This window comes from Lutra lutra, chromosome 12 (assembly GCF_902655055.1).
Source record: "Lutra lutra chromosome 12, mLutLut1.2, whole genome shotgun sequence".
NCBI classification, from domain to species: domain Eukaryota; kingdom Metazoa; phylum Chordata; class Mammalia; order Carnivora; family Mustelidae; genus Lutra; species Lutra lutra.
Genome location: NC_062289.1, coordinates 39,527,141 through 39,549,260, shown reverse-complemented (window position 1 = coordinate 39,549,260; position 22,120 = coordinate 39,527,141). Strand labels below are relative to the sequence as shown.

The 22,120-nt window shown below is 36.5% G+C and overlaps 1 protein-coding gene across 5 annotated transcripts in view; it reads right to left on the bottom strand.

The window, feature by feature from the left end:
• The window catches only part of CCDC178 (coiled-coil domain containing 178), a 445,791-nt gene extending 424,590 nt beyond the window's left edge, over positions 1 to 21,201 (bottom strand). For 3 of the 5 annotated variants that reach the window (XM_047698295.1, XM_047698300.1, XM_047698301.1), the window contains exon 1: positions 21,116 to 21,185. The gene's annotated coding sequence lies outside the window, so the exon portion shown is untranslated. Of the gene's footprint in view, positions 1 to 13,154; positions 13,201 to 14,407; positions 14,502 to 21,115 lie in introns of all 5 variants that reach the window. The other 2 variants (XM_047698297.1, XM_047698296.1) reach the window with 2 other exon arrangements.
• Positions 21,202 to 22,120: the final 919 nt, after the last annotated feature.

The window sequence follows — 22,120 nt, the reverse complement described above, 5'->3', positions numbered from 1 at the left end:
TCCCTCTTGATTTATTATTTCCAGTTACAATTTCAAAATTCTTATCTTACTGGAACTCTCTTTTATGCTATCTTCTAAAATCGATTGTGTACCTTGGCATTCATGAAGCCACACATTTCTTGGTTCAACCCCCTCCCAATGAATAGAAATGCCTTTCTTTCCATAGTTATGATTCCTTATGAAAGCCCCTTCATCAGAACATACCCTTCACTCTCTGTCCACTTAAGATGCTTTATTTTTTCAAATGACTCATTACTACTTAACACGGTAATACATTTTTATAATCTTTTCCTTTGTTTTCTCTTTTCTCAGAACTCAAAATCTATGTTGTTCACTGCTACAGTTCTATCATCTGTAAAAGCAACATTAAATAGAACTTTCTACAGTGATGAACATCTTCTAAATCTATGCTATCCAAAATAGTAGGCATTATATTAGCCACCTGATCATTTGAAATCATTATTGATCATTTGAAATATAATTTAACCCAGGAATTAATTTTTTGTTTTATTTTAATTAATTTAAATTTTATTTGTCACATATGGCTATGTGCTACAGTATTGGACAGCACAGATCTGTCACAGTGCCTGTCACATTGGAGGGGTTCAGCAGGTCACATCTTGTTGAAAATGAAAAAATTCATGAATAAAAAAATGTATGAAAGAATAAAACACCTGCAATCAGTTTATAGTTACAGATTTGGCGTAGGACTGTCAAATTCCCTTCCAACTATTCAAGCTTTCTGGCATTTTCTGGCAAAAACTAAGTTTTTGGTTATAATTTTTGTTTGTTTCCATACTTGAATAGCATGTTACACATACAATTCCTTTTATTTCACCACATTAAGCTATCATCTCATCAAATCACTATATTCCTCAAATTTTGTTTGCTTTCCCATTGCTAAAACAAAATTTCTGAGCTATTTATCTTTCTAGACAGAAAACCCTCTCACTTTACCCATTTCCCCTCATGATTTTATTTGTAATTATTTTAAATATTTTTATTATCAAATATTACATAGTGCCATAAAATAAAACACCTTGTATTCTACAATACAGACTAAGAAATAAGTGGTTAACAATAGCATTCAAATTTCATTGTATTATTCAATGGTCACATTTCACTTCCTCCCTCACCAAAAGTTACATCCATCAAAATTATAATCCCTGTGGTTTCAGGCTTTTTTATTGTATATCTCAAAATAATACACTATATAGAATTGATTCAGTTTTACAACTTTAAATAAATATTATACTCTACAAATCATTCTATAGATTTTTTATTGTTTAGTACATTTTGAGATTTATCTTTGGTTTTATAAATAGCTTTTTTCATTCTTTCACTGCTGTAACATTCCATTGTTTTATTATACCATTCTCCTATTGATGAACATTTCAGTTGTTTTCAAATATTTTTACTATTGTAACTAAGTCTACTATAAGGCCTCTTCCATACTTTCATGTATCATACTAGAATATCTCTAGTAAAGTATATTCTGGGTAGTGGTTTGGTTTTTTTTTTTTTTAAATCTTCAATAGTTGTAGATAGAGTCCTTTGTTACTAATTTATTATAAGGATCTTCTCCCAGTTTATTTCACTGTTTTTATTTGGAAATGTATTTATTTTAAATGGAAATAAACATATAAATCATTTTGGATCACCCATGTTCCAAACCCACAAACAATATCAAAAGGCAGTATTTAGACAGTTTAAAGCTCATCCCCAATGCCCACAAAAACTAAAGCCTTAAAGAAAATGATAGTACTATAGACTCTTCTAAAACTTAATAAATTGTATCTATATACTTCATCTCTTTAGGTGCTGTTTTTGTTTCTTTTTTTTTTCTTTTTAAAGAATGCAAAGAGAGAGAGCAGGAACCAGGGGAGAGGGACAGAGGGAAAGGGAGAAGCAAACTCCCTGGAGGTCATGACTTGGGGCAGAAGGCAGAGGCATAACCCACTGAGCCACCCAGGTGCCCCAAGATGCTGTTTCTTTTTATCTGTGTTATTTTCATGGATTTAATAAGGCTATGAAATTAATGTACCACTTTCCTGTTCTTCCATATCCTCATGAAAATATTAAGCAACTTTAGGCTATCTTAAATCATCTCAGTAGCCATGATTCCCTCACACATTCTTTTCAGTAATCAGTGTAGACATACTGATAGTCTTCCAATAATTGTGGAAAACATATTTTTTTGTTTATTTGTAGTGGCTTTATCTATAGTTCACCTGATTTATTTTATCATAATTTAAATATACCCAATAATAGTTACAAGTCTGCATTCTTTTCACAGAGAAGATTTTAAAAGGTCTGACAATGGGAAATACTTAATAAACTGTTGGAATATTAAAAAATAATTACTTACTTTTCCCAGTTTTCACCCCATAATACAAGTGAGATTTCAAACTTATTTAAAGTTATGATTCAAATACAAATTATGTCATAGTCTATCTAGATAACTTCCAAACCCTAAACAGGTTAAACAAAGCTAATATAGAGCACAGAGTACAAATCCAAACCATCAAGTAAGGGAGGAAATAGGAATCAGAGTCAGCATCCTGGCCAAGGTCAGTAATCAGAGATTTGATATTAACAGAGCAGAGGAAGACCAACCACAATTGAGACTACTGATCTAAAATGTCTAAAGCAGATTGCCAATTATATTGGTTCTTTGTTGCAGATAAGAAAACTCACTTTAAGCAAAAACAAAACCAAACAAATAAAAAAACACACAAAAAGAAAGAATACAACATAAAATTGAGTATTTATGGGAAAGATAGTAGTGAATTTGTAGGAAATACCGGTAGTCCAGCCATAACAGAAGCAGAAATACAAAGACTTAGGTGCCATCAACATTCTCTCTGTCTTGGCCTCAAGTAGTCTTTTCATACTCATTGTAGTTTTTTTACTACAACCTGACTTTTTCTGTATTTCAGAAATCTCTGCTGACACCTCCTGAGATTTCTATCGTAGAGCTTCAGCCATCAAAGTGATGTTGACTCTTTCTCAAATTTGAATCCCATGATCTCTTGGGGTATTTTAATTAGCCTTACTTGGACCAAGTGCCTATTTGACCCTTTCAATCATTGCTGCGAAGTCAGGATATTATTATTGTACTCACTTAAGTCCATTCTCTATTCCTGCCCACATTTTGGTCAGGAGTGAGGCTACTGTCTGTTATCATAAGCTATCCTCACTATAATGTTGCCAGTGGTGGGGTAGGGGAGAAGATAGGGAAATAAGTCTAATCAGATATCCCCAGAGGCTTTATTCCAAAAATGGCAGGCTTACTAACAGGGTGTAGTTCTACATGGAAGAATATTTTGGCAGTCATGCAGAAATGTTTCTGAAAATTCTAGTTTTCCCAACAGTGAACAAAGCTATGTTGTGAGGTAGAAAGCATTTTATCAATAACAGTGACTATGGAGAAACTATAAAATAGTTTATTAAGTGTTATATAAGAAGGATTTGGAAAATCTAAGAGACTGGATACTGGACTGAATTATCTTCTAAGATGCATTTTAATATTTGATAATGCTTGATTCATTTCATTTTAGCCATTCACTTATTCCTTTAGCAGTTTTTAGCTTATATCTTGTCACTGTACTACTTGTGAAGGATACAAAAGAATAAGACATCTCTGCCTTCAAAGTACTCACCCATTTGATGTGTATTATATGATTTTTAGTAACATCAAGGAATTTTAGCAAAGGTCTAAGAATTACATGTCCATGAGACAATAAAAATATTCCTTGGTATCATCCTGCCACCCCATTGCCTTTACCACACATTCCATATTCTAGTCATACCAGTCATCAAAATAAGACATACACTTCTGTGCTGCCATTCCCTTGCACATTCTTTTTATTCTTCCTTTCCTTAGGCATGTAATATCATGTCTCCTTTTACTTGTTACCACAAAACAAATTTACTTACTCCTCTCTATACTTTATTATTACTTAATAATTGCACTTATCATAGTTTCTTAAATAACTGTGCATGTGTTCTTTTTTCCCACTGAATTATAAGATGTGAGAGAAGAATAATGTTCTCTTATTTTTTATAATCAAAGTACAACAGAGTAAGAAACTCAAAACACTGATTGTAATAAGATGAAGATAGTGAATAGTGGGAAATTTTTGAATTTTGATTCATAAAAAATCAAAGTTAGAGTTATTGTTAATAAAACAAAACAAAATAATTGACATTAATTATATGTGTGTATATATTTATAAAGAGCTTAAAGACAACATTTGCTCATAAAGTAGCATAATCTTGCCTTAAACATGGAAAAGATTCATATTTATAATAAACTATAGGTCAATATTCCAATCACACTTTCTAGGAAAAACATTTTAATTTTCAATATATGATTAGTACGATCATTCTTTTTTATTAAGGTATAATTAATGTAAAATGTAATATTAGCTGCAGGTGTACCACATATCGATTCAGCAGTTTTGTACATTACTCATTGATTACCATGATAAGTGTAGCCACCACCTGTCTTGTAATGTTCTTACAATATTATTGACTATATTCCCCATGCTGTACCTTTCATCTCTGTGACTTACTTATATGTGGGATCTAAAAATCAAAATGAACAGAGAAATAAAAACAAGCAAATGAAAAGCCAGACTCTTAAAAACAGAAAACTGTGTTTCAGAGTTTGCCAGAGGGGAGGTAGTGAGGCAATGGGTGAAATAGATAAAGTGGATTAATAGGTACAAATGTCCAGTTTTGGAATAAATAAGTCACAAAGATGTGATCTTTATGTTCATTCTGGACAACCGTTTTCAAAGTTATTTCAAGAAACAATGAAAAAAAGTTCGTCAAATAAAGGTCACCCATTAAAAACAGACTATCACAATGAGCATGAATTTATCAAATATTGACTTTCATTTTAACCCAAATTCCAAAATTTTAAAAATCCTATGATAGAAAATTTATAATACCACAGCAATAATAGAAAAAAGAATAAATCCTGCCAAGTGTGTTGATTCCTCAACATCTTTTTTGCAAGGCATTTTTCCACATCTTTCTCACACATATCTAAAATAATTTCTTTTAGGGGCGCCTGGGTGGCTCAGCGGGTTAAGCCGCTGCCTTTGGCTCAGGTCATGATCTCAGAGTCCTGGGATCGAGTCCCGCATCGGGCTCTCTGCTCAGCAGGGAGCCTGCTTCCTCCTGTCTCTCTGCCTGCCTCTCTGCCTGCTTGTGATCTCTCTCTGTCAAATAAATAAATAAAATCTTTAAAAAAAAATTAAAAAAAAATAAAATAATTTCTTTTATAAATCTTTTAACTCTATCCTCTGATTCTTAATCTCTTCTCTCTTTCTTTAATGAAGTTCTATTGACTTTATATTATGTTTGTATTACATCCAATAGATTAGCGTTAAGGTGCATTAAATATTACATCTCATGGTTTTACTAAAGCCAAATACATCTTCGGGAAGATAAGATATCATCTTTCTCTACAAATCAAATTAGAACTGAAAAAGTCCACTTCCACATACATATTCACAGAGTAATCTCTCATACCGTATTCTGAATTTGTCTAAGAGATGAGCCTTTCACCTTCTGGTAATTACTTCAGACATAAAGAATGACGAGCAAGTCAAATCAGCTTTTATGATGTTAAATTATTTCATAGGTCAATATCATGTACTAAGTTACTATTTCACCTCTAAGTCACATCAAATGATTTTACAGTGAGTGTCCTGAGAAACATTTATATTTGCTGACAAAATATAAAGTACTTAAGTCATTTATATTCAAAGGCTACTTTATGTTTGAAATGTAAAATAACAAATCCTTATAAATTCTCATGGAAGATTCTCATGGAAGAAATACTGTAATTAAAATATATTATGCCAGGGGTGCCTGGGTGGCTCAATCTCTTAAGTGTCTGCCTTAGGTTTAGGTCATGATCCCAGGGTTCTGGGATTGAGCCCCATGTTAAGTTCCATGCTCAGTGGGAGCCTGCTTCTCTCTCTCTCTCAGCAACACCCCCCCACACCCCTCACTCCTGCTCTCTCTATCTCTGTCTTTCTCAAATAAATAAAATCTTTAAAAAAAAAAAAAGACAAGAAAATACTATGTCATTTTACTATGAGTTAGCCTTCGCTCTTGAAGAAATGTGCCTTTTCATTTTACTTTTTTTAGAATGTCAACTATTTATTGAACACTTCTATTTCTGATAGAGATTGTTAGAGGATATATGAAAATTAAAAAATTTTAAAAATTATAATTAAAAAATTTTTAAATAAGAGAAAGAAAGAAAGCCCCTGCACACCAAAAGTTTCAGTTTATTTAGAGATACTACTACTACATGAAATAGCGAGAGGAGTCTTGACCCAAAGAAAACAAAAATGATAGCTTGAACTTAAAACATACCTCATTTGCCTTTACTTCCACAACAACCTATGAGGTAGGTAGGATTACGGGTCCTGTTTTGCAAAGGAGACTTGAAATCAGAGAGTTTAAGTACATTGAAGAACTGGATTTAGCCTTGCAATCTATCACCATGCTGTTCTGGTACAGAAAGACCAGGGAAGTATTATAACCAGTGTTCATAGGGTGAAATAAAAGAAAGAAAAGAGTTATTGGGACATTTCAGTGTGCCATTTTGTACAATAACTCTTTAAAATAAGAACAAAATGTGCAATATTTCCCAATCGTTTATTAAATATAAACTTGATTTTAACAGAATCAGGGAGATGATTACAAAGTCTCTGTTTGAGACTATAGAATTAGGCTCAAAGTCAAATAGATTCAAAGCTTAAATATAAAAGAAAAAACAAACAGCTAGAGGAAACTTTATATAAAAATGAGAAAGGTCTCTGAACATAACACCAAAAAATACATAAAGTTCTAGAGCTATGACTCCATAAAAGTTTAAAGCTATCCAACCATTTTTTTTAAAGATTTCATTTACTTATTTGACACAGAGAGAGAAATCACAAGTAGGCAGAGAGACAGGCAGAGAGAGAGAAGGAAGTAGGCTCCCTGCCAAGCAGAGAGCCAGATGCAGGGCTCGATCCCTGGTCCCTGAGACCATGACCTGAGCTGAAGGCAGAGGCTTAACCCACTGAGCCACCCAGCCACCCCTATCCAACCATTTTTTTTTTTTAAGATTTTATTTATTCATTTAACAGACAGAGATCACAAGTAGGCAGAGAGGCAGGCAGAGAGAGAGGAAGGGAAGCAGGCTCCCTGGTGAGCAGAGAGCCCGACGTGGGGCTCGATCCCAGGACCCTGGGAACATGACCCGAGCCGAAGGCAGCGGCTTTAACCCACTGAGCCACCCAGGCGCCCCTCCAACCATTTTTTTGAAAATCTCTCAAATCAGGAAGAAATTCTTAAAATGTGGGTAACAAAATGTTCCTGGCTTAATGTATAAAGTTACAAAAAATTGGTGAGAAAAAAATGAGCAAAGAATTGGAACTGACTATCCCTAGACAACCCCCACATACAAGCACACACCCTTGGGAGAAAGAGAGCAAACTGATATAGAAAAAGTATGTAGTCTTCAGTAATTAATATGATAAAACTTTTTTGCATAAGTTATAATACAGTTAAGTAATAGAAGAATCAATTTATTACATAGCAAAAGGTAATACAGACGTGCAAACTGCAAAAGAATGTCTATATTGTGAATGGATATATTACTTGAAATAAGGGGAGAGAAACTAATATATAATAGGAATAAGCTACATTTCTCTTTAGTAAAGGAAACCACAGTTTTAATTTAAAAAGGGACCTCTTTAAATCAGGGAACCATACTTAATGAAATAGAAAATATAAAGAAAAATCACTTTTACCTAGAAATTCTTTTTATTCAGGTAACCATGTTATAAATCATTTATCTTTATTAGTCATGTAAACTAGAGGATGCAGAACATTTGTAACCTACAGAACCAAAGAACTTATTTGTTAACAAAAATAAGCTTAAATTTGAGATTGCTTCAATGTTACAGTTAAGATTATATGTGCTGTTTTGCTGTAATTCTACATAAAAAGATAAACACCTTGTAAATTTTTTTTCTTTTCCACCTAAAATGTAAACTTTGTTTTTCAATACTTTTGGTATAAATATAGATAATTATGAATGTATAACCACACTAATGTATATATTATGAATAATGGTAAATTTCTTGCTGAACTGGTGGGATAGACTACCAAGTTGGAATTTAGTTGATTCAGAGGAAAATTTTAATGTGGTATTCTTTACAGGGCTCAGCTGTAGACTAAGATCCAGGCTTCTACAGCAATGAAGTATATTGCTAGTGGAAAAAGTTGTTTTAATGGAACTGTAAGTTTTACTTAGAAATGGCAGTAATATATTTCTTCAACACTAATGTTAGTATTAACTTTTCACACCTCCCACACACACAAATCCCAATACAACATTTGTAGGTGTATATACCCGTGAGGGGACTTCTTCCTAATTTTTTTTTTAATTTATTTTTTTTTCAGCGTAACAGTATTCCTTGTTTTTGCACCACACCCAGTGCTCCATGCAATCCGTGCCCTCTCTAATACCCACCACCTGGTTCCCCCAACCTCCCACCCCCTCAGATTGTTTTTCAGAGTCCATAGTCTCTCATGGTTCACCTCCCCTTCCAATTTCCCCCAACTCCCTTCTCTAATTCCCCTTGTCCTCCATGCTATTTGCTATGCTCCACGAATAAGTGAAACCATATGATAATTGACTCTCTCTGCTTGACTTATTTCACTCAGCATAATCTCTTCCAGTCCCGTCCATGTTGCTACAAAAGTTGGGTATTCATCCTTTCTGATCGAGGCACAATATTCCATAGTGTATATGGACCACATCTTCCTTATCCATTCGTCCGTTGAAGGGCATCTTGGTTCTTTCCACGGTTTGGCGACCGTGGCCATTGCTGCTATAAACATTGGGGTACAGATGGCCCTTCTTTTCACTACATCTGTATCTTTGGGGTAAATACCCAGTAGTGCAATTGCAGGGTCATAGGGAAGCTCTATTTTTAATTTCTTGAGGAATCTCCACACTGTTCTCCAAAGTGGCTGCACCAACTTGCATTCCCACCAACAGTGGAAGAGGGTTCCCCTTTCTCCACATCCCCTCCAACACATGTTGTTTCCTGTCTTGCTAATTTTGGCCATTCTAAGTGGTGTAAGGTGATATCTCAATGTGGTTTTAATTTGAATCTCCCTGATGGCTAGTGATGATGAACATTTTTTCATGTGTCTGATAGCCATTTGTATGTCTTCATTGGAGAAGTGTCTGTTCATATCATCTGCCCATTTTTTGATATGATTATCTGTTTTGTGTGTGTTGAGTTTGAGGAGTTCTTTATAGATCCTGGATATCAATCTTTTGTCTGTACTGTCATTTGCAAATATCTTCTCCCATTCCGTGGGTTGCCTCTTTGTTTTGTTGACTGTTTCCTTTGCTGTGCAGAAGCTTTTGATTTTGATGAAGTCCCAAAAGTTTATTTTCGCTTTTGTTTCCTTTGCCTTTGGAGACATACCTTGAAAGAAGTTGCTGTGGCTGATATTGAAGAGGTTACTGCCTATGTTCTCATCTATGATTCTGATGGATTCCTGTCTCATGTTGAGGTCTTTTATCCATTTTGAGTTTATCTTTGTGTATGGTGTAAGAGAATGGTCGAGTTTCATTCTTCTACTTATAGCTGTCCAGTTTTCCCAGCACCATTTATTGAAGAGACTGTCTTTTTTCCCACTGTATATTTTTTCCGGTTTTGTTGAAGATTATTTGACCATAGAGTTGAGAGTCCATATCTGGGCTCTCTACTCTGTTCCACTGGTCTATGTATCTGTTTTTATGCCAGTACCATGCTGTCTTGGTGATCACAGCTTTGTAGTAAAGCTTGAAATCAGGTAATGTGATGCCCCCAGTTTTATTTTTGTTTTTCAACATTTCCTTAGGGATTCGAGGTCTCTTCTGGTTCCATACAAATTTCTGGATTATTTGCTCCAGCTCTTTTAAAAATACCAGTGGAATTTTGATAGGAATGGCATTAAAAGTATAGATTGCTGTAGGCAGTATAGACATTTTAACAATGTTTATTCTTCCAATCCAAGAGCATGGAATGGTCTTCCATCTTTTTGTGTCTTCTTTAATTTCTTTCATGAGTGTTCTGTAGTTTCTCGAGTACAGATCCTTTACCTCTTTGGTTAGGTTTATTCCCAGGTATCTTATGGTTTTTGGTGCTATAGTAAATGGAATTGATTCTCTAATTTCCCTTTCTGTATTTTCATTGTTAGTGTATAGGAAAGCCACTGATTTCTGTACATTGACTTTGTATCCTGCCACATTACTGAATTGTTGTAGGAGTTCAAGTAGTTTGGGGGTGGAGTCTTTTGGGTTTTCCATATAAAGAATCATGTCATCTGCGAAGAGAGAGAGTTTGACTTCTTCATTGCCAATTTGGATACCTTTTATTTCTCTTTGTTGTCTAATTGTTGTTGCTAGGACTTCTAATACTATGTTGAACAAGGGTGGTGAGAGTGGGCATCCTTGTTGTGTTCCTGATCTCAACGGGAAGGCTGCAAGCTTTTTCCCATTGAGGATGATATTTGCTGTGGGTCTTTCATAGATAGATTTGATGAAGCTCAGGAATGTTCCCTCTATCCCTATACTTTGAAGCATTTTAATCAGGAACGGATGCTGGATTTTGTCAAATGCTTTTTCTGCATCAATTGAGAGGACCATGTGGTTCTTCTCTCTTCTCTTATTAATTTGTTCTATCACATTGATTGATTTGCGAATGTTGAACCATCCTTGTAGCCCAGGAATAAATCCCACCTGGTCATGGTGGATAATCTTTTTAATGTGCTGTTGGATCCTGTTTGCTAGGATCTTGTTGAGAATCTTAGCATCCATATTCATCAGTGATATTGGTCTGAAATTCTCCTTTTTAAGGGGACTATCCACCAAGATGATCTAACAATTGTAAATATCTATGCCCCCAATATGGGAGCAGCCAATTACATAAGAAAACTGTTAATCAAGATAAAGAGTCATATTGATATGAATACATTGATAGTAGGAGATCTTAACACACCTCTCTCAGAAATAGACAGATCATCGAAGCAGAAAATCAACAAAGAACAAGAGCATTGAATGACACATTGGACCAGATGGACCTCATAGATATATACAGAACTTTCCACCCTAAAGCAACAGAATACTCATTCTTCTCAAGTGCACATGGAACCTTCTCAAGAATAGACCACATACTGGGTCACAAATCAGGACTCAACTGATACCAAAAGACTGAGATCATTCCCTGCATATTCTCAGATCACAATGCTTTGAAACTGGAGCTCAATCACAAGGAAAAGTTCAGAAGGAACTCAAACACCTGGAAGCTAAAGACCACCTTGCTTAAGAATGCTTGGATCAATGAGGAGATCAAAGAAGAACTGAAACAATTCATGGAAACCAATGAGAATGAAGACACTTCGGTGCAAAACCTATGGGATACAGCAAAGGCGGTCCTAAGGGGGAAATACATAGCCATCCAAGCCTCCCTCAAAAAAATTGAAAAATCCAGAACACACCAGCTGTCTCTATACCTTAAAGAACTGGAGAATCAACAACAAATCAAACCAACTCCACACATAAGAAGGGAAATAATCAAGATTAGAGCTGAGATCAATGGGGTAGAAACCAGAGATATAGTAGAATGTATCAATGAAACTAGAAGCTGGTTTTTTGAAAGAATCAATAAGATCGATAAACCATTGGCCACACTAATCCAAAAGAAAAGAGAGAAAGCCCAAATTAATAAAATTATGAATGAAAAGGGAGAGATCACAACTAACACCAAGGAAGTAGAAACAATCATCAGAAGTTATTATCAACAGTTATATACCAATAAGCTAAGCAACCTAGATGAAATGGATGCATTCCTGGAAAACTATAAACTCCCAAAATTGAACCAGGAAGAAGTTGACAACCTGAATAGACCGATATCTAGTAATGAGATTGAAGCAGTGATCAAAAACCTCCCTAAAAACGAGAGCCCAGGACCTGATGGATTCCCTGCGGAATTCTACCAAACTTTCAAGGAAGAAATAACACCTATTCTCCTGAAGCTGTTTCAAAAAAATTGAAGCAGAAGGAAAACTTCCAGACTCTTTCTATGAAGTCAGCCTTACCCTGACCCCCAAACCAGGCAAAGACCCTACAAAAAAGGAGAATTTCTTCTTCCTAATTTTATATACTCTAGGATCCTCAGAAACAAAGAAACAAATCTCTTTTTAAAAACAATTCTGATAACTCATTGAAGAAGGACTGAACCTAGCAATAAGGAACACATTATCTTCATGCTGTTTCTATCTATAATTCATTTATGAGGTTTACTAAGAGAAACCATAAAATATTTTGAAAAATTGTTTGCCTTTTGATTTAATTACTTTTTTAAAGATCGCAACAAGCAGCAGCCTTGAAATTTTTCAAACCTATTGTCTATTAAGGAACTAAATGTTAAGACAACTCAGTTACATTGACTAATGTGGTATTAAGGTACATAAAATATGACCTTTCCACAGGTTTATTTATTGCTTTATAAGAAAGACTCATATTATAAACTATTCTGAGGTTATATTTGAATAATGAAGAAACTACTCAGTGTGAGTTCACCTTTGTTTAGAAATTTTAACAACACTCACCAAGATCTCTTTATTTTTTTAATGCAAGACTGTCCATTCTGCCTGTCATTTTTATGAACCTTGTAGGGTTTAAATTTGGATAATCTGAGAGGAATCCTGAGTATTCACATAGGAGATACTTTAAAAATCCTATTGAGAACGGAGTTTTCTGCGTTTGCAAAAGAATTATCCATACATTGGCAGGGGGCCTCCAGAGTATATCTGATTTTTATTTATCCAGATTCCCTAAATGATCTTCCCCAAAATGCAACTACTGCATTAATGCAAAGCATATGTTTCTAAATAAGAAAGAATTCTAGTTCATATGAGCTACCAAGTTAAAATTTAATAAAAACCGAAAGACTAACTCTTCCTTGAATATGACCTCGGCAAAAGGTCATTTTCCCCCCTCCTATAGCTCTTCAAACACGAAATTGAAAACAGGTAGTGCGCTGCTGCCTCTCACCCCTTCACCCACTACTCACTCAGTGTTTCTCTTCTTAGGTTCTTTACCCGAGCCCAGTAAGTCATCTGAAGGAAAAGAAAATATGAAACTAAAACTAATCAGAAAATAAAGAATAGGGTGAAACTTGACAATGAAGCTTTATTTCCTTCTAACTACAGCTTTAAGCTGTTAGTTGAAAAAATTTAATAAAATATTGAGGTTTCCTATTACATGTTTCATTCTAAACAGTAATGCACCTTAATAGCTTCCCACTCCATGACTGGCTAATAATTCAACATAAGCAATTTCTTTGTATGGAAAGGTATACTTTCCTATACTTTTGAAAAAGAAAATCAAAATGGATGTCCCTATGAGGTGATCATTATGCAATGGGAAAAAGAAGTAAGTAATTCTTTTATTAATGATGCCATTTTTGAAAGATTTTAAAATATAAACATTTGGATTTTTAAAATTACTATGATTTAGCGAAAATCTCAATACAAGCATTACTTATTTATATTTTCTAGGAATTATATAATTTTTACCATGAAATTATTTAAATTGTTAATGTTCAGTATAGATCTAAAAATTCATCCAGTGGTATGGATCTTGAAAAATATTAAATCATGCTGGAAAATCAAGATTTCCTCTAATTTCCTTTCCTATTGTTCTTAAATTATCAGTTAAGAGAACCACTTTTTGTCTGCTACAAGACAAACCAAAGATAAAAATATAAATAAATAAATAAATAATAGCACCCAGTAAGAAGTCTGTGCTTAGTGAAATAACAGACAAATAGAGAGCAAATGTGTAACCATCTGGAGAATAAGAAAATCAAAAGTAATAAGCAGCATTCAGAATTTATTACAAAGAAATTATGCCAAGAGCTTCTTACTGCAGCTTTCTATGGAAATGTTAAAATTAGTGGATAAAGAAGTACATTATATACAACATATTTGGACCCCACTGATATCATTTTATACACAATCTCATAGCATAATATTTGCTAAGTAATCTAAATTAGCTTGGCTATAAATGCTGTCATAGTGATTGAAAATTTGCTATCACACTACAAACAGCCAGTCATAATAAATGACACAGCTTGGTGGAATTGTCTGGAGCCAGAGGGATATGATGTTGGGTCATCTTTGACAGTGTATTACAAAATGCAAAGAAATTAATAAGTCTAAAAGCAACTGAAATACCAAACACATACAAAATAGAGGGTAGAAAAGAGAGGAGACATAATGTAAACTAAATAGGTCAAATAAACTGGCAGAAGTTCATCATCACCTTAAGGAGGGGTATAAAGTGGGATCCAGAATGGCTCCCATCATCATCAGAAGTATAGTTGTGACAATTCCACTCCCATTTGCTACTTCAGAATCTAGATGGAGAAGGAAGAGGAAGAAGAGGGGAAAAAATAAAATGTTCTTTTCCACTGTCTGAATCAGGATGTCCCCTAAATATCAGCATTTCAGAAATCAGATTCCATTACTAGTTGGCATTTTCCTGCTGCATCTTTGTTTTCAGAGATTATTTGTTTTCTCTTTGAAGCCACAGTTCTTGGCATGTATTAAGTAGTCAGAAATTTTCTTGAATGGAATTGTTGAACTCTGTGACAGAACATCTCTAGAATCTTAGTTTGAGATGGTGATAATGGAGCATAAAGGAAAGTTCTGGGCCTGTTTTCTAAAGCTGTACTATCCTAGACTAAAGACACTAGCCATCCTAAATTTTAAAATTAAAAATTCCATTCCTTGGCTATACTAGCCCCCTTCAAGGCCTCAGTAACCACAGGTAGCTTAGTGGTCACACATTTTGGGACAGTTCTATCACTGTAGAGAAGTGTCTCAGCAACATTTTCTGGAGTGTGTCAGTAACATATGATAATTTTCCATACATATTTTCCAAACTCCATATTCATTTATTCACTCAGAAAATATTTATTTTTTTATTTTTTTTTAAATATTTTATTTATTTATTTGTCAGAGAGAGAGAGAGAGAGAGAGAGAGAGAGAGTGAGTGAGCACTGGCAGACAGAGGCAGAGGGAGAAGCAGGCTCCCCGCCGAACAAGGAGCCTGATGTGGGACTCGATCCCAGGACGCTGGGATATTGACCCGAGCCGAAGGCAGTTGCTTAACCAACTGAGCCACCCAGGCGCCCCAGAAAATATTTATTGAATATACCTTAGATGGTAGTCACTGAAGACACAAAAATAAACAAGATCCCTTTTTAACCATTTAGAATCTTTTGTGGGAAGACATTAGTGAATAGGTAGTCACAATCCAGTGCCATGCCAGAGGATTAATTGGAGGACAGCATGATTTGAGGCCAAAAATGATCAAGAAGAAGACTACTAATCAAGATATTTTTAAAATTAAGCCAGAGGAAATAAAAATGGAGAGAAGAAGAAAGAACCAAAAGATATTTAATAGGAACAAACTGCATTATTTGGTAAGAAATCGGACGTGGTAACAGTGAAGGAAGAGTCTAGAGTAACTCCCGTTGCTGGCAAGAGGGAGTGAGTAGATGGCAATGCCATTATCTTCATTTGAGTCTATGTGAGGAACTGGTAGGATTTAGAGGAAAGATGAGTATTTTAAATTTATATATGAGTGCTTTTTAATGTTACATGTGTGTCTAATATTCATGAGAAAATTTGAGAAGAGCTAGTTTTTTCAGTATTATCATTTTGGAGCTGATAATTTGATGAGATCACACAACAAAGAAAGGAATCTTGACGAAGCCAGAAAATTAATAACATTAACAATTTCTAGAAAATGTGCAGGGAAAACAGGAATGAATGTGGTCATACAAACTAAGAGTTTTAAGAAGGAGCCAACAACCTAAAGATCTTTAAAAAGTTACATAATAAGATAAAAACTAGGGTGGGGGGGGAGTCCATTTAATGTGGCAATAGGTCATGGGTGACATTAAGTAACAGTAGCAGAATTTAAGCAGCAAGAAGCCCAGGAGTGAAAGAATGAGGAAGAAGAAAAGACATGAGTCAACCACTCTTTCCAGAGAACAAACAAATACAGGATGGAAAGAGCTGTACAGGAAGTAATATGTAGATACAAGAGGGGGTGTTTATTTGTTTGCTACTCCTATTGTGGAAAAGGCTTGAGCATTTAGTTTAAAAGTTGCCATGTCCATAGACTATGCATATAATGGGTTCATCTTAGCTTGTTTGGATTAATTGCAGCTTATCTCCAGAGTTACTGACCCTTGGCCAACACTATGGAATACATTAACTAAGGATAAACGATGTTTTTAAACGACGGGTCTGTGAGTTGTTTCAGAGCAGCATATATCATCAGCCTGCCAGCACTGTTTAATAATAATAATTGGATTTATAATTGCATCTAATTTCGACAGAGTCTTGGAGAGGGGAGCTTTCAAAGTAAAAGCTGGAAACGTAGCTAGAATATGTATATATGAGGAGTTAGATACAGGAGATCCCCACCATGGGAAGATTTGGCTTTCCTGCTACAGAGGTGCATCAGATGCACAGCAGTAGTGGTTACAGACCTGTCTGCACAGAAATGGGAGAATAGAGGAATCTGCCTAAGATCTCTGGACACTTTTCTTGCATATCTTCTGCTGTTTCTGTGCTATATATTTTGCCTGTAATAAAATTGTTCGGAGAGCACAAACTGAGTAAACGGAGTTCCATAAGCAGTGGAACACTAGAGGGGATTAACACATAATTAACCCTGGCTAATATAATGTCACTAGCAAAAATACTCAGTTTCCTTAAGTCTTTCAAGGAATTTGTCGCAAGTGTGATTTGGGGGCTCAACAATTACAATTCCTGAGGATAGATTTCTCTTCAAGGAAAAAAATATATACTTCACTTGCACAAAAGAAATTTAAAAGAAAAATAATTGTCCAGTTTGTCTGTGAGACATCTTACTAACCATCAGCGATATTTAGTTTATCTATAAATAATTGGTCTTCATGTGAAGTATTTCATTAGCTTATTAAGAGAAGCAGTCCATTTTAGGTACTTGTGCCCTCTTGTTAGTAGTCTTCCACTGCCTTTTCAACCATTTCTTCACACCTCCACCTTCACTATGTCATTTTACATGCCCAGGCCTCTCGTCCATTTTGTTGGCTGTGGGTAAATCCAAAGTTTTTCCAGCGTCCTAATAGTAGATTAAATCCCTTCATTGCACACTGAAAAGTCTTTTTTTTTAATTTAATTTTATTTTATTTTTTTCAGTGTCCCAAAATTGACTGTTTATGCACCACACCCAGGCTCCATGCAATACGTGCCCTCCATAATACCCACCACCAGGCCTCCCCCACCCTACCCCTCCAAAACCCTCAGTTTGTTTCTCAGAGTCCACAGTCTCTCATGGTTTGTCTCCCATCCCGGCTCACATCCTATAAGTACCCAGGAAAAGAAACCAGATAGTAATGTTCATAGATATAGACTAAGGTGAAATAGAGTGACAGAGTGATGAAAGTAGATTATCAGTTTAACCAAGTGCCAAGGAACATAGCTTTTAAGTCAGTAAAATGTGGGATTAAGTTCTGGATGGGCTCCTTACCATCTATATGACCTTGAGAAGACTACTTCGTGTATTTAAGCATCAGTCTCCTCCTCTGGAACATCGTGAAAATGATAATGTCTCAAAGTGTCGTGAGGAGATTAGATATATGGCAAAGTGTTTAGTTCACTGACCAGCATATAATAACTGCTTAATAAATAGCCATGATTTAAATTCAGTGAATGAGAGTTCACTAACAAATTATATGGTCATGAATACAATACTTAAACTATCCAAATCTGTCCATATCTCAGTTTTCTAATATAAGGGTAAAATTAAGTTTACCTAACTGAATTTCTGTGAACATTGAGAGACTGAATATACAGATGTACAAGGGCCAAACCATATGTAAAAATAGAATTCTAACCCACAACCTCTACACCAACCAGCCCAGGAAGCCAAACCACAACCTCTGTAGTAATCAGCTCAGAACAATCAGGACTTTTGTTAGTGACTGCCAGCTTCCCTAATAGTTGCCTGTACTTCCAACTCAGGACCAACCAAAGAAAGCCAAATAAGCTCCTCAGACCAATAATATAGGATGTCCTGCTCCTAGTTAGCCCATGTCCAGCTTCCCCATGTCAACAAAGTCCAGGGCATACCTAAAGTCCTCTCTCTCTCCCCCCACGCCTTTTTTTTTTTTCATTTGAAGACTTTCCCACTCCCCTGTCTCCCTTTGCGTTTCTGCCCTACACAAACGATGACACTGACTCCCTGTAACCTCTGAACAAATAGGCTCCATTTATTTTCATTTGGGTGGTTTTTGTATCCATAGCATTATAACTGAGGTTAAAAGTTCAGCACCAATTTTGAAATTCCATATATTTATTAGTGTTATTATAGGGCAGAAAACAGACATCGTGATCATTAAGGCTCAACCATGCAACCATCTGCTTGTGGATGTACTACTTTTCCACCAGGCACATAATCCAAAACTTACAATCAATCCAGTTCTCTCTCTTACATCATTACCACAATGCAAATTCTTCACCCACTCTGAGTATTCCAGTTGCCTACTCTCCCTGCTTTTCCTTTCTTACCATATATCTTCTGCTTTCCATTTTGTCAAGATTCCAATGTCTAGCATTTTAGCAATTCTTTAGTCAATATTGTCATTAACCTTGTCTTGTAGGTAAACTCTGGGTAGACAAATATTGTTTTTTTTTTTCCCAGAAACTCTCCTTTTAAAAGAAATAGAGTTCCTTTCTTTTAAGAAATTATTTGCCCACTCCATCTACATGGTTCGATAGATTGCTGCCAATCCTATTAGTCCTATCCCCAACATGAATGCTTTAGGGACAGTCAGGTAAACCAACTGCGGTCAAGGAGTCTCGTCCCTGGCGTTTCTAGATTTTCTTGTTAGGCTGGGAATTTATGAGTCCAGAGCTCTTGGAAATCAAGTTCTAGCTTAGTGGAATAAACTTGTGTGAGTATGAAGCCCATAGTAGAAAGGAAAAAGAAAGTGTATGTCACTTACTGCTTTAGGGAATGGAGAAGAAAGAACAAACTCTGAGGATGTAGTGACAGGTTAGTTGAGTCTGAGGTTATGTTGAATCTGAAGCAAGAGCAGAAGGGACAGGCTGAATTGTGTGTAAGACCTGTGGCAGTTACCAACATAACGGGACTTCACCCAGGTAAAATTGGTAGGTTATGGTTCAAACTCATAGTTTTGGTAGTTCTGGAAATTAGCTGGATATGGTTAATAATAAAATCTTAAGAAAGCAATAATAAAATGAGAAGTATTATATGTTGAGGATAGAAATGCACTTGTCTCACCTACAAATGTCTAAAGTATAATTCAAAATAAACCAACAGCTCAAAATCCTTTAGGTTGTGGACATTTGGATGTGTTTCATAGTTAGCCGTTCATTTGTCTGAGTTCTTAACTTTGTTAAGTGGTGTCCTAAACCCTATTTGCCAAATAGGACCAAGAAATGACTTGAGGGGGAAAAAGGGTGGAAGGACAGGGAGGGATGTTAGGCAGTCAGGCATGAGTGAGGAGGGATAAAGCAGGTGCTGGCCACACCCTCGGTGGCCAGCCACACCTTCAGATACACCTCTAAAGGCCAACAAAACAGGGAAGGACCAGCTACAGAGCTGGGTCAAAAGACACAAGGGAACTTCTAAGAGCTGAACATGTGCACACAGAGTGCAACTTACCCTTAAGTACCTCTAAGGTCACAAAAGGTCATTAGACACTCATAAATATACAATACATAAATGAATACAATTATAACAGAATGAATCATGGGTAGGTGGATGCGCAGGAGCCAAAATGTTACATAACCACCAGCTGTCAATCAAAAATTTCAATCAAAACAAAATTTGCATAGGCAAAAAGCAGGCTTAAAAGGATGCCTCTAGATCTTCTGGGTGCCATTGCTACCCTTGTTCAAGCAGTGGCCCGCTTTCACTCTTGAAAGTGTGTGGTGGGGCGCCTGGGTGGCTCAGTGGGTTAAAGCCTCTGCCTTCGGCTCAGGTCATGTACCCGGGGTCCTGGGATCGAGCCCCGTGTCGGGCTTTCTGCTCCTCTAAGAGCCTGCTTCCTCCTCTCTCTCTTCTGCCTGCCTCTCTGCCTACTTGTGATCTCTGTCAAATAGATAAATACATAAATTTTTTTAAAAAATTGTGTTATACTTCACTACTCAATGAACTCCCCATTCTGGTCTTGGGTCTCCAATTCTCAGGTGCCTCTGGGACAAGAACCAAGTTACCCAGTAACGGATAGCTCTAGAATGTTACATTTGGGTCAAGATGTCCAGACAGATCATGCAATAGTAAGTAGGCAAGGGAAGTTACCAAATCAATTCACAAATACTTATTGAGCATCCAGTGTCAAAGAAATAGAAAATGCTTTGAATTGGAAGTGAGAAAGAGGTCTCCTGAGTCTGAAGTTTGCTAATTCTCAGTCCTTGGTTAAGTCCTATATCAGCTGTGTGCCTCATTTTCCTCATCTGCAGAGAGGAAGTGTCATTGTGGGTCATCTTATTTGGGGTGCTATAGAACAAATAAAATTCCCAGTCTCTGCCCTAAGTAGGTGTGCAATATTAGAGAAGACACTTGAAAAATAAAATAGCAAAAGAAGAAAAATAGCAATTCAAAATAATAATACACGAACCACCACAAGGAGGCCTTATAAGCAAAATAAAAGGTAGAAATCATTATTAAAAGACTAAGAGCCTAGGGATGCTGTTCTAGACAACGTGAAGTACAGCTGGGCGGCCAGTGGAGGGAGACATCCCTAACCCTAACCCACGCCACGGGGATTTTTCTCAAACTTCCCGAGTGACAGACAGCCTTGTCTCCGCCTCCCGGAGGGGATTGATTAAGGAACTGACCGGAATGGGGGTGTAACTCTGAACACAGGCGCCCCAGGGTACTGGTATCTGGCTGCTGCGGGTGGGAGCCGTTTGCCAGTGGAATGCGCAGCCCCGGACTCACCGGCTCCGCCCGTCTCCCAGTGCCGCTTCGGCGCACCCCGCCGGCTCCGCGGCGCCGGCGGCCGAGGCCCTCGGGGTCGGTTACCCGGCGTCCAGGCAACCGCGGAGCGGAGGCAAGGGCCCCGGACTTCTGGGCTCGAGCTCGTTGGGCCTCCCGGGCGGGTAATGTGCCTGCCCGGGGTTTCCGCCCCAGACCAGCCCACTTGGGGCTCTGAGCTCTAGGCCTCCCGTGTGCCGCCCCCTCCGCGCTCGTTTCCTTTTGTAGCCAACATGCCCCGCAAAACTCCTGTTTCTTTTTACTGAAGAGGAATTGGGTGGGCACCAGTCAACGCCTTTCCTACAGTATTTATTACTAGAATCAGAGCATCAAAGATTTATTAAATTCCAAGACAGGAGAATTTTAATTCTTACTCTCAATTACTCTGTTACCCTCAGTATTATTTCTATTAAAGGGAAGCCTTCCAGTGTCTGTTTTCTTGCCCTTTAGAACACTGCAAGAAAGACTGTAAGTGCCAACCTCGGTTTGGTTTGATTGTTGGTCTTAAGGTGATCTAAGTATTGAAAAACCTGAACAAACTATTAGGGAGTAAAGGAAAACTTTTCTTTGTGTCTGGAGCTTGAGGTGGGGAATATGATGAATTCAAGCCATTTGTGTAAGGGTCTATTTTTAATAAAAAACAATTTTTGAAGTATGGTAGATCCATCTCACGAAATATTAAGTTGCACAAAATATATGTCTAAACTTTGTTTCCTCTTCAATGACTACGTGTACTGTGACGTGAAATAGGTCTTTAAAGACACTGGGGCGACATCAGCAGCCTTCTTGGATGAAACCAGCTGATAAACTACAGATAGTTAAAAACATAACATCAGAATAAGAATTAGTATTCTCACACAGATCATACTTCCAGGCAACAATGGGAACAGGCAAAGACCTGCCAAGGTTAAATAATCAAAATCTATTCCTTTAAGAGTCTATTCAATTAGTAATCCTTTACAATGGTGG